Here is a 13,010-nt window from a genome sequence, read left to right as displayed (position 1 = left end):
TCCTTTCTTACCCTTGGAAACCCTTGAAATTTTGTATCAATCTCCTAAACGTTGTTCTCTTCTGTGATGTGTCTGCCATATCTCCCTTTCTACCCATTCTTACTCTTTTAGGCATGTTTTATGAGTCTGGCATTGTCCATCCTCATTATGCGACCAAGCAACTTCACTCTCCTCTTCCTGATCGTATCAGACATTTCTTTCCAGTTCCCTAATTTTCTAGAAGTCTGCGTTCTTCCTATGTCTGATCGCACCATGTTCTTAGATTTTCCTTTCCTTTTTCTCTAGCTCTTCTGTTTCTTCTGCTTTCATGGAGAATATACACTCTGCAGCAAAGATATGTTCTGGTTTAATTACGGTGTTTATTGCCTGAATTTAGTTTTGATGGAGAGACTCTTCTTGTTCCTGTCATTCAGTTGGTAGGCTTGATTTATGTGCTCTTTGACTAGACAAATAATTTGGATTACTTCCCCAAGTACTTAAACTTTTCCATCCTGTCACTTTTTCCATATTCTGATATTAACACTATAGGTGAATTTCCAATGTTAATCATAAATTTGGTCTTCTCAAGGGATGAAAATGAAAACCTACAACCTGTTTTCCAATCATTGACCGGGTCAGGGATATAATGAATGAAGCAGATATAGGCTGTTAGTACGATGGGGTCGCCACTTCCAAAGTGATTTATTAATGAATGATAGATGAATGAGAACGGAGAGTGTTGCTGGAATGAAAGATGACAGGGAAAACCGGAGTACCCGGAGAAAAACCTGTCCCGCCTCCGTTTTGTCCAGCACAAATCTCACATGGAGTGACCGGGATTTGAACCACGTTATCCAGCCGTGAGAGGCCGACGCGCTGCCGTCTGAGCCACGGAGGCTCCTTCTCAAGAGATATCTGAAGTTGTTATTATTATTATTATTATTATCATTATTATTATTATTATTATTATTAATATATGCCTTTGCTGGCAAAACCTATTGTTTACAGTGCACTATGTATTCAGGTGTACGCTAGAACAAATTTGACCGGGCGAGTTGGCCGTGCGGTTAATGCGGTTAAGGGCGCGCGGCTGTGAGCTTGCATACAGGAGATAGTGGGTTCGAACCCCACTGTCGGCAGCCCTAAAAATGGTTTTCCGTGGTTTCCCATTCTCACACCAGGAAAATGCCTAAGGGCACGGCAGCTTCCTTCCCATTCCTAGGCGTTTCCTATCCCATCGTCGCCATAAGACCTATCTGTGTCGGTGCGACGTAAAAAGATAGCAGAAAAAAGAAAAATGTTTTACTTTCATTGACTTGTCTCAGCTTTATCCTTGGCTTTGACAAAATGGAAGTGACTGGGGTATGATTGATGCTAGTAATGCCATTCCTTTTGCAGCCAGTCCCCTTTATGAATGGTGTGAAAATGACGCTCATAGGGTCGGTTGGTGCTGGCATTTCAGTGGGCTTGGCAGACTGACAGATAATAGCAACTTTCGACTCAGTGAGGAAAGCAACGGGAAACTACATCGCTCCTTACTTCCCTAGTACACCTCTTCACTGATGCCTGGGCCACCTGTGATGGCTGACTGCGGGGCTGTTGAGATCCAACCAGCCTCCGGGTTGAGCATTCAACATACATTATTATTATTATTATTATTATTATTATTATTCAGAGTAACCGACGATGCTGTGGGGTTCATCCGATTCCAAGTCAAAGAATACTGAAAGGACAATTCTACGAGGTATATAAAGGCTTATGTAAATCGAAACAGACTTTCAACGTATTAGGTCGTTTTACGTACATGTAGTACGTGTTGCAGAGATGTTAAGTACAGAACAAAATTGGCCAGCCGGACACCAGTGGGATCCGAACCCACAACCTCCCGATTTCGCGTCGGTTGCTCTACCAATTGAGCTATGGTGGCCTAGGCCATCTTTGTTCTGTTTGAAAGGATCTGAGCTACAGGTCTGGCACTGCTGCTAGCACACTGTAGAGTGCGTTTAAGTCGCCCGTTGTGGGGCATGTCAATGAATATGAATTTTCACGACCGCATTGTAATCGAAACGGACTTTCAACGTATTAGGTCGTGTTACGTACATGTACTGTAGTACGTGTTGAAGAGATGTCGGTCGTGAAAATTCATATTCATTGACATGCCCCACAACGGGCGACTTAAACGCACTCTACAGTGTGCTAGCAGCAGTGCCAGACCTGTAGCTCAGATCCTTTCAAACAGAACAAAGATGGCCTAGGCCACCATAGCTCAATTGGTAGAGCAACCGACGCGAAATCGGGAGGTTGTGGGTTCGGATCTCAGTGGTGTCCGGCTGGTCATTTTTGTTGTACTTAACATCTCTTCAACACGTACTAAATGTACGTAACACGACCTAATACGTTGAAAGTCTGTTTCGATTACAATGCGGTCGCGAAAATTCATATTCGCTTATGTAAATGTTTAGAATATTATCGATTGAATACAAATAGTTCTGACGAGTTACTTAAGGTGATTGACTAAATTACGTACAAAATACGAGGAAAGGAATGACTAGACTACTTGTGAAGCGGTTATCAGTAACCTTGAGGTAAGTGCAGTTGCATATTCATTGAAAAATTTGTTTGTACGTTATCCTGATACACGGGTATCTTGAACTACGGTTAAATGGCCACTTGTGCTAACTTCTTCGATATTGCCTAAATGACTCATTTCGAGACAGCTACAGAAAATAGGTGTGGTTGCATCTTTCTAATCACTGCCATTATACAGGAGCATGTATAGTAAGTGTATTCATATTAGTAGCAACGAGTTTCAATTTAAGGGCTAAATAAAAGCACGACTATAAATCGCAAACGCGCTAAATACAACCAGAGTTCTTCACTACTCCAGAAATTAAATCAGACGAATGCAAGAAGTGAAATTCCTCTGTAAGACACGTCTACACATTATTTATTCTTACTATTTTTTCATTTTTTAAATTTTTTTTCAATTTGCTTTATGTCGCACGACACAGATAGTTCTTATTGCGACGATGGGAGAGGAAAGGGCTAGGAGTGGGAAGGAAACGGCCGTGGCCTTAATTAAGGTACAGCCCCAACATTTGCCTGGTGTGAAAATGCAAAACCATCGAAAACTGCCTTCAGTGCTGCCGACAGTGGGATTCGAACCCACTATCTCCCGGATGGGAGCTCACAGTTGCGCACACCTAACCGCACGACAAACTCGCCGCGTTTTATTATTATTATTATTATTATTATTATTATTATTATCCATCTCTTAGCACAGGCCAGAGTTAAGTGTAGCTTCCACCGAAGTCCCAGTCTCATCCATGGCTGTGACAGTATGGAAGCTGCAGGGGTATGGGTGGTGCTGAATAATGACATTCAGAGCACAACTAGTGCATCTGAGTTTTACGACAGGTGTCGCTCATAGGGTCAGTCGTGCTGCAGTAGCACCTTCTGGTCCAGTGAGGAAAGCAATGGCAAACTACTTCACTCCTCGTCTTGCCTAGTACGCCTCATTTTGGTGCTGCCATTGGTTTTTGGGGTTTCCTTATAACCGTATAACTTTTGGTGGTGCTATTTGAGGATCCAACCAGCCTCTGGGCTGATGACCTAACAGACAGACATTATTTACATATTTTTAGGTCGCTCCAACACAGATAGTTCTTACGGTGACGATGGGATAGGAAAAGTTTCGGAGTGGGAAGGAAGTTATAGCCCCGACATTTGCCTGGTGTGAAAATGCGAATCCACCAAAAACCGTGTTCAGGGCTGCCGACAGTGGGATTCGAACCCACTATCTCCAGAATGCAAGCACATACAGTAATTACGTTTACCAAATCGCGCAGCCACTATACAGGATGGGCAGTCCAGGTAAGCAAAGAGGTTATAATGGACAAACCAAGGAACGTGAATGCAAGTTCTGCCGACAGCAGTGTGAAAACTATTACTTACTGCACTCTTCAGCAAGGAAATCATGCTAACGATAATGGTAATAATTTTTAATAATTTATGTTTACAATTGTAATATACATGGTAGTCAATAAAATCAAATTATCACACACTGATTATTTCATTCATTCCTGTCGTATCGGCCAATTTTGGACCACGTTATTTCAACTGGCTACTTCTGCCTTTGATGTCTGCCCAATATTCCGCATGCGTTGTCTCCTGCGTCCATGCCTTTCCTGTTTTTAATTTTAGCTTGTCTCGGACACCCTGGAACGCTCGAAGTTTCTTCTTAAGTGGGACATGCTCCTGGATGTCATTATGTGTGATTCCCACTGCTTCAAGCTCTCCGTCAACCTCAATGAACCAACCCCCTTTGGATTTCTTCTGCTGAAAGAAGGTGATGATACAGTTGTCCGTCTTGTTGGGTGAATTCGTGCTGCATACCCATAAAAGGTAATTATTCCTTTCCGGATGGTATCGGGGATCTTCTCTACGTGGGTGTGTAGTTAGTCGTTATGCCGTCTTCTGTATTACCCATTGTCTTTGATGGGACCTAAGTTATTTATCAAAATATTCCTTTCTATGGCTTTCAGTTTGTCGATCAGGCCCTTTTTTTAATTACAAAGTCATTCTGAAGCGTATAAGACCTCTGGACGGATGACACTGCAATAATGTCTCAACTTTGCTTTGAAAGATATGCCTTTGGTACACCATTTCCATTTTGTTCATCCGTAATGTAAAGGCTTCTTTATATGACAAGTTTGGTGTTAAAAGTTCTCCCTGATTCTTGAACTTAGCTACTCGTATCATTGTGTCTTGTCCCACTGTGAACGCTGTGGGCGCCAGCTTGATGTTAGTTAAAATATCTTTTTCCCCTCAAAGGGACCTGGAGGCCTGTCTTCCCTGCTTGTGTTTTACGCTGAAAACCTGTTCCTTGTCTGTGTTTAAGGAATTTGAAAAATTGCAAGGTCATCTGGAAAGGCTACGATTAATATAAAAAGTTTGGCTTTTGCACCCTAGCCTGACTCCGATTTGAACTCCTTGATCATTCAACTCTTTGCGCCACTTTCGGGTGACCTTTTCAAGGACACAGTTGAAGAGTGTGCCAGAATCCTGCCTTGATTTCAAAGGCGTCTGAAATCTCTCCCCTGAACTTCACTTTCGAAGTGGTGTAAGACAATGTTTGTTGAACGATTGTTCTGGTTTTGTTGTCTAGGCCAAATTCCTTTAAATTTCCTATCAGAGTGATACGATCTACCGAGTCATATGCCTTTTTGAAGTCATGACACCACCATTTTTTATTCCTGAGTTTCAAATATGAAAGGTTAGATTTGAGGTTCAAGATTTGTTCGATGTAAGAATACCCTTTCCTGAAACCTCCTTGATATTCTCCGATTTGTGGACCTAGTTGTTCTTCCGCCTACATTTGATGTGTTTTAGGCAGAATCTTGTATATTGTTAAACAAAGGCTAATAGTTTCCACCTACCACGGTAGTTAATTCATGACTGTTTTATCGTCTTACTTATGAAGTGGGTGAATCAAAGTTGAAGTATAGCTATTTGGATGTACCTCTTTATCTCAAATCTCGCAGACATTTTCCGTTACTGTATCCATACTTTTGTCTTCTGCATGCTTCCAAACCTCAGCAATTATAGATTCTTCGCATGGTGCCTTGTTGTCCTAATTATAGGGTTGCCACTGGGACTTCATTTTTCAATACATAACTTACCGTCACTGCTAAACAGGTTATAAAATATACTATATAATAAAACATATCAGCATTGAATATGAAAAATATTTCACATACAATACAAAAATGAACTAAGAAGCAAAGAGTACAAAACTACTGACTGTATACATGGTTTTTCAAAATTAATATTGAACCGTGGATAGCAGCAACCTCTTTGTTTGTCAACATATTTCTTCTGTGCTTAATGAAGTACAAAACTGTGATAACTAACTTCTTATTCTTCATCTTCTTGTAGTGCCTTCTCCATTACTGAATGTTGGCCAACAATCTCAGCGAAGTCTGTCGGCTCTCCTCATCAGTCTACTAGAATCTAGTCCTGCCAATCGGGCAAGTTCCTCAAGCGAGAGTGTTTCCTTCGACAGCGACCCCTACGTCAATCAATTTTACCCTGCATGTTCAATGTAAGTAGGTTGTACTTTTAATTCCTCATAGCATGCACCAGATAGGCTGACTTTCTTTCCTTGATTGTACACATCAACATTCGTTCCCTTCTCATGCGTTTGAGTGCGACAGAATTGGAGACGTAGTCAGTTTACAAGATCATTAACATCCTTCAGAACACCCACATCTCGAAGGCATTTATTCTCCTAATGGTGTTACATTTCAGAGTCCATGTTTCAGCGCCCTATAGAAGCACTGAATATACATAGCATCTGACAAATTTTTGTCGTGTCTCCAAACTGAGGTTACTGTCGCACAGTAGATTCTTCAGTTTCAGAAAGCTAGTAAGAGCTACTTTTATTCGTACACGGATCTCTGAATGCGGGTCCAAGTTCCCAGTGATCCAGCCTCCAAAGTACTTAATCTTCCACACTTCTTCAAGTGGTTCCCCATAAATGGTCATAAGAATGTGCATGTTACGAGTTCTGGAAATGGCCATCACCTTGGTCTTGCCGGGGTTCATTCTGAGACCAAGTTTATCCCCTTCTGCTACGATTCTGTTTAACAGGCGCTGAATACCTTCAGTACTCTCAGCCAGGAAGACAGTGTCACCTGCATACCTCAGATTGTTGATCAACCCTCCATTTTCCACTTCTTGAAGTGCAGCTCGGAAGATCTACTCAGAGTACATATTAAACAGCAGGGGAGATAATACACATCCTTGAGGTACTCCCTGTTTGATCCTAGTAGCGCAAGTCTCGGAGTTTCCAATTCTTACGGAAACTTGTTGATGGTCATACTAACTAAATTAATTAATAAAATATACTTCATGAAACTTGAGATGAGCTGTTCTTGTTGAAGTTATTCTGCCGTCCACACCTGCTGTTCACACAGCTGAAGGTAAGGTTTGTTTGGCCGAGGAGAATATGGGGTCCCTGGCGTTCCCTGCCATATATAAGCTGTGCGTGTACAGCGTAGAGCGACCGAACGTGGTTCAACAATGGCATCAGTGGGCCGTGAGTCTCTAGCTCTCCACTGATTGAGTGTGTGCGGGGTGATAATGTGAGGCGATAGTTGTGGGTGTATGCGTGTGTTGGTGTCATCCCAACACCCTGCACCACCCCAGTCGCTGTGTTAAATCCTCTTTTCCATTCCACAGCATTTCAATAGCAGGAGGGGGGGGGGGGTAAAATATGGCGTGGAAGCCATCTCTATTCTCACACTCATATGTTTCTCGTGCCTACCGACAAAGTGCGCATTTTCGGACAGAGTAAAAATAAAAGATCGAGGGGAAATAATGAAAAGCGTTGAGCTATTTTACCCGCGGTTATCAACACAAAACACTTGCCTGCGAGGGTTCGCAGTTTGTGTTATGAAGCGACAGATAGATATTAATCTTCAAGGACATATTTGAAGCTATTCTGCGGTAATGGAAACCAATTCATATTCCGAGGGGGGAAATAAAATCAGAGATGGTCAGTTAAAAATGTTTTGCTATCAGTTTTTCTATAGCTTCTCAATAAATGATACATTAGTTAACCCATTAGTTATATGAGATATTTTATATTTTTTATGACAATGCATCCCGGGGATTTCCATTGAAATTTGAGAGTCAACGAATGGAATTGTAACATTTATGTACTAACGTCGGAACTGGGTTGAAACAATGAATCCCGTGAGATCTTCGAAGTTAGGCAATATTAGATATTATGTGTACGTGGATGGATGAAACTGTGTTATTGGAGAAACGAGATATTTCTTAGTAAAATCTGGGTCCGTTTCCTAGGCTGAGTGATTAGTTACACGGCTTTCGGGTCTGAGGTCACTTGGTTCGATTCCCGACCGGGTTGGGAATTTTAGACGTGTGTTGTTAATTCCTCTGACTCTTGTACTGGGAATTTGTCTCATATACACAAGACATGGTCAAGTTAATTGTGTGACGCTGTTCGCACCGAAGACCCCATCAAAGAATACGGAAAATTACATAATAATAATAATAATAATAATAATAATAATAATAATAATAATAAACCAACAACAGTCCATTGAGAATAGGACCCAAATCCAAGGGGATCGCAACAGACTGCTTAGCATTTGCCGATGATATTGCTGTTCTCTCAAACGACATAGAAACCGCTAGAGCTCAAGTTGAAATTTTAAAGGAAATTGCCGAACAAACTGGTTTGCAGATATCGTTTGAGAAAACAGAAGTAATGACTAACATCAAAGAGGCTCCACCAAAACTCCATACAAAATACGGGGACATCTCCCGAGTAGACAAATTCAAATACCTGGATGAGATCATCATGAAAAATGGACTGGACAAAGAAGCACTTCAGGAGCGAGTACGCAAACTGGAAATAGCCTACCAAACATCACGCACAATCTACAACAAAAAATGTCTTTCCCAAAACACCAAGATACGTCACTATGAAACAGTTCTGAAGCCAGTAGTTCTATATACAGCCGAAACCTTGCCTCTAAATGCCAACAAAGGATTCCTTGAAGAACTGGAGAAAAGAGGACGCAAAATTGTGAGAGGAATCTTGGGATCAAAGTACAGAAATGGAATCCATCAAAAGAGATCCAACAAGGAAGTCTACAGCAAAATAGAGAAAATTACTGACACAATCAGAAGAAGACGGGCACGATTTTACGGTCATCTGAAAAGAATGGATGGAAGAAAGTTAACTAAAGAAATCTTTCACTTTTTTGATTCAAACCCCAAAACCACAATTCCCTGGTTTAGAAATACCAAAGAAGACCTGCAAATGCTACATATCTCAGTTGAAGACGCCCTTAACAGAGATCTCTTCCGCAAGAAAATATTGACGAACGGGCTAAACCGAGACGAGCAACCGAAGAGAAGACACGGTGCCCCTTGGACAGAGGAGCGTAAGCAGGCCCACTCACAAAGAATGAGGGAAATTTGGGCTCTAAAGAAGGCCAAGTTCAGTGTCAAATGCAACAAGACTTAACGTGGTCCTTGATGGCCCCAGCGAATTATATATAATAATAATAATAATAATAATAATAATAATAATAATAATAATAATAATAATAATAATAATAATAATAATAATAATAATGCTATTTGTTTTACGTCCCACTAACTACTTTAACAGTCTTCGGAGACGCCGAGGTGCTGTCGTATTTGAGCACATTCAAATACCACCGGACTGAGCCAGGATCGAACCTGCCATGTTGGGGTTAGAAGGCCAGCGCCTTAACCGTCTGAGCCACTCAGCCCAGCTGAGAAGAAGAATAAAAATTTCACGATTGCAAGTAAAATCTTCCCTTCGTTGTCTGACAAAGGATTCTTTGATTTATTTGGGAACACTGATGAAGTCATCATATTGCATTGAGGTGGCCACTCTTGAAATCCAGGACAAATTATTAACAATTTTTCGAAAAGTGATATCATACAGTTCTGGTTCGGTTTCCGTGTTGGTCCTGTAGCAGGATTACGATATCAATAGTGACGTGAAGCTTCGTTCTGCTCGGGATACGAACGCAAATATTGTTTTAGTGATTGTAAACGGCTAGGACTTGGAATATGTGACCACTTTTTCATCGAGGAACAGGCCCGGAATTTTTACCACGTGAATTTGGGAAGCCATGGAGAACCATCTCCAGAGGGGTGCATATTAAAATTTGAAATGACCGGGCGAGTTGGCCGTGTGGTTAGTGACGCGCAGCTGTGAGCTTGCATCCCGGAGATAGTGGGTTCGATCCTCACTGTCGGCAGCCCTGAAAATTGTTTTCCATTGTTTCTGATTTTCACACCAGGCAACTTCTGGGGCTGTACCTTAATTAAGGCCACGGCCGCTTCCTTCCCACTCCTAGGCCTTTCCTATCCCATCGTCGCCGTAAGACCTATCTGTGTCGGTGCGACGTTAAGTCAATATTTAAAAAAATAATATAAATGTGTATTGCAGCCAATGTCCAATTAAGTACATTAAAACATGCAATTCTACAGTAGCTACTATCATTTGCTGTATTCGTTCAAAGATTTACTTCTTTTCGTGATATTTCGATGTGCACTGAAGAAAATGGAATTTGCAACACCATGAAGGCATTGGTCGTTTGCGTTGATTTTCAAGATATGGAACGATGCCATGTAGATGTGTAAACTATCAAAGTTTCAGATCCATTGGATTGTTGCTACAGGTCTCCCCACGTGATTGCTCGCGGTGGAATAAACTCCAGTATACGGACTCTGGTGTAGCGTAGTTGACTTGCAGTCTGTGCAGTGAAGTGTTCCCCGTCAAACATGCCTCTACGACAGAGAAGAGCACGCTATCAACAACTGTCGCCGTTTGAGAGGGCTCGGATAATTGGGCTGTGTGAGGCTGGATTATCGCTAAGGACTGTCGCTGCACGTATTGGCCGACAGGCATCTACGGTACAACGTGTATGGCAGCAGTGGTCAAATGAAGGTACCCACACTCGCAGACCTGGCACAGGCCCAGCGCGACAGAAAACTGTGGGAGAGGATCGCCGCATCATTCGGATGGCCCGGATGGAACCCCATGCAACAGCAGCGCAAATTCGAGCAGCTGTGGCAACCCACGTTACACAACTAACAGTTGGTAATCGCCTACATGCAACTGGCTTACGAGCCCGTGTCCTTGCAGAAGGTGTTGTATTGACCCCACAACAGCGACGTGTAAGGCTGGCCTGGTGTCGAGAAAGATCGACGTGGGTCGACGAATGGCATAGGGTCGTCTTTAGTGATGAATCGCGCTTCTGTCTTGCCCGCAGTGATCGCCAGAATCGTTTGCGCCGATGTACCGGGGAGAGGGGCCGCCCAGATCTTATTGTCGAGAGGCACACAAGGCCAACACCAAGCATTATGGTCTGTGGAGCTATTGGCTTTAATGTGAAATCACAATTAGTGCTTGTTGAGGACACTATGACTGCTCGACAGTACGTTGATAGGGTACTCAATCTAGTGGTTGTCCCTATGATGGCGAACATTGCGAATCGGATGTTTCAGCAGGACAATGCCCGGGTTCACACTGCACGCATCTCTAGAGAAGCTCTCCACGATATCACAACCTTAGAATGGCCCGCCAGATCCCCGGAACTCAGTCCTATTGAGCATGTGTGGGACATGGTGGGTCGACAACTGGTCAACCGCCCTCAGCCACCCATAACTCTGGAACAACTGACCCGTGCATTGCAGCAAGCATGGGCCACAATTCCTCAGGAAGCGATCCAGGGCCTTACTGACTCCATGCCTCGACGAATTCATCAATGTATTGCAGCTCGTGGTGGGCACATCCTGTATTGATTGTTGTCCAAACGTACGGTCAGAGGGACCTGAAACTGTAATCATCGAATCACAACCGAACACTCGTCCTGCATGTTCAATTGCAGCAATGTAGCGCTACTCCTTCTGGGTGTTGCAATTTCCATTTTCTTCAGTGTAATATCTTTCGCCGCGTAGGGTACCCACGCAGTCGTCTTTCAATGTATGATACCGTGCGGTCGCACATAATTTATGATGAAACTTGTGTATGGCCATTCTTGTTTGCACATGTCTGAGCTCGTGGTTTGGACCCGTCCATTTTCTCTCCATTGTGCCATCAGTTGAGTACAATTCAATCTATATTTCTTTATTTTTCTTCTTCCTTTCTTCAAGAATCTGTATACTTTGTCTTGTAGTTTGGAAAAAGGCCTTAAATTTCAAATCTTCGACGTTGAAAGTCACCTTAACTAATACATACACTAATTTGGACTGTTTATTTATTGGTAGGCACAGAGCTCTCTTCAGGTATCTTGACTTTATTTTCTCAATAGTCCTTAAATCAACCAGATATTTTTTTTATTAAATGAATCCCATAAGAAATGATCGGGCTTATGGCTGCACGGAATATCTTCATTGCTGATTGAAGTGAATTGTTATGTAGGTCCTGAATTCCGCAAATTACTTTGACGGCCTATTGTTTGCAAAAATGCCTAATTTTTTATTCGTGTCTGAAGTATCGTATTGCACAGACATAATTATACAATGATAACCATAGCTAAACATGGAAATTATATACACTGCCGTGCATAGACACTTAAAATTGAGCAGAAAGAGTTAAAGTCATAAGATTACTATAGAAAGACGCAGTATACATCAAAATAATGCATACTGAGTTTTGAACAAACGTTAATGTTCTAAATTACTAATTAACAGCTCTTTGGTACAGAGCTCGATAGCTGCAGTCGCTTAAGTACGGCCAGTATCCAGTATTCGGGAGATAGTAGGTTCGAACCCCACTGTCGGCAGCCCTGAATATGATTTTCCGTGGTATCCAATTTCCACACCTGGCAAATGCTGGGGCTGTACCTTAATTAAGGCCACGGCCGCTTCCTTCCCGCTCCTAGTCCTTTCCTATCCCATCGTCGCAATGAGACCTATCTGTGTCGGTGCGACTTAAGCAACTAGAAAGAAAACACACTTCTTTGGTCCAGGAGAGAGAACTATAAAGCACAAAAACAAACCGTTTGGACCAAAAGGACAGCATATTCTTCCCGTTTTAGACTGTCCAATGCATGCATCCAAGGTTACCTTTGTGGATGACATATAGTAGTTTGAAATATTTTAAGCACTTCAGTCACATTATATTAATTAATTAATTAACCGGCTTCGGTGGTGGGGTCATGTGAGGCGAATGGAGGAGGATAGGTTACCTAAGAGAATAATGGACTCTGTTATGGAGGGTAAGAGAAGTAGAGGGAGACCAAGACGACGATGGTTAGAGTGGGTTTTTAACGATTTAAAGATAAGAGGAATAGAACTAAATGAGGCCACAACACTAGTTGCAAATCGAGGAATGTGGCGACGTTTAGTAAATTCTCATAGGCTTGCAGACTGAACGCTGAAAGGCATAATAGTCTATAATGATAATGTATGTATGTATGTATGTATTAATTGGGGCTGAGGTGGTTGAATTG

The 13,010-nt window shown here is 42.2% G+C and overlaps 1 non-coding gene across 1 annotated transcript; it reads right to left on the bottom strand.

Annotated features, from left to right (window-relative positions):
* Positions 1-1,829: 1,829 nt before the first annotated feature.
* On the bottom strand, positions 1,830-1,906 carry TRNAS-CGA (transfer RNA serine (anticodon CGA)). Its single transcript has one exon. It is a non-coding gene; the product is annotated as a tRNA-Ser (tRNA).
* Positions 1,907-13,010: the final 11,104 nt, after the last annotated feature.

The sequence above is a fragment of the Anabrus simplex genome, chromosome 8 (assembly GCF_040414725.1).
Source record: "Anabrus simplex isolate iqAnaSimp1 chromosome 8, ASM4041472v1, whole genome shotgun sequence".
Taxonomy (NCBI): Eukaryota; Metazoa; Arthropoda; class Insecta; order Orthoptera; family Tettigoniidae; genus Anabrus; species Anabrus simplex.
The sequence above is the reverse complement of the archived record's forward strand: the minus strand, read 5'-3'. Positions and strand labels throughout refer to the sequence as shown.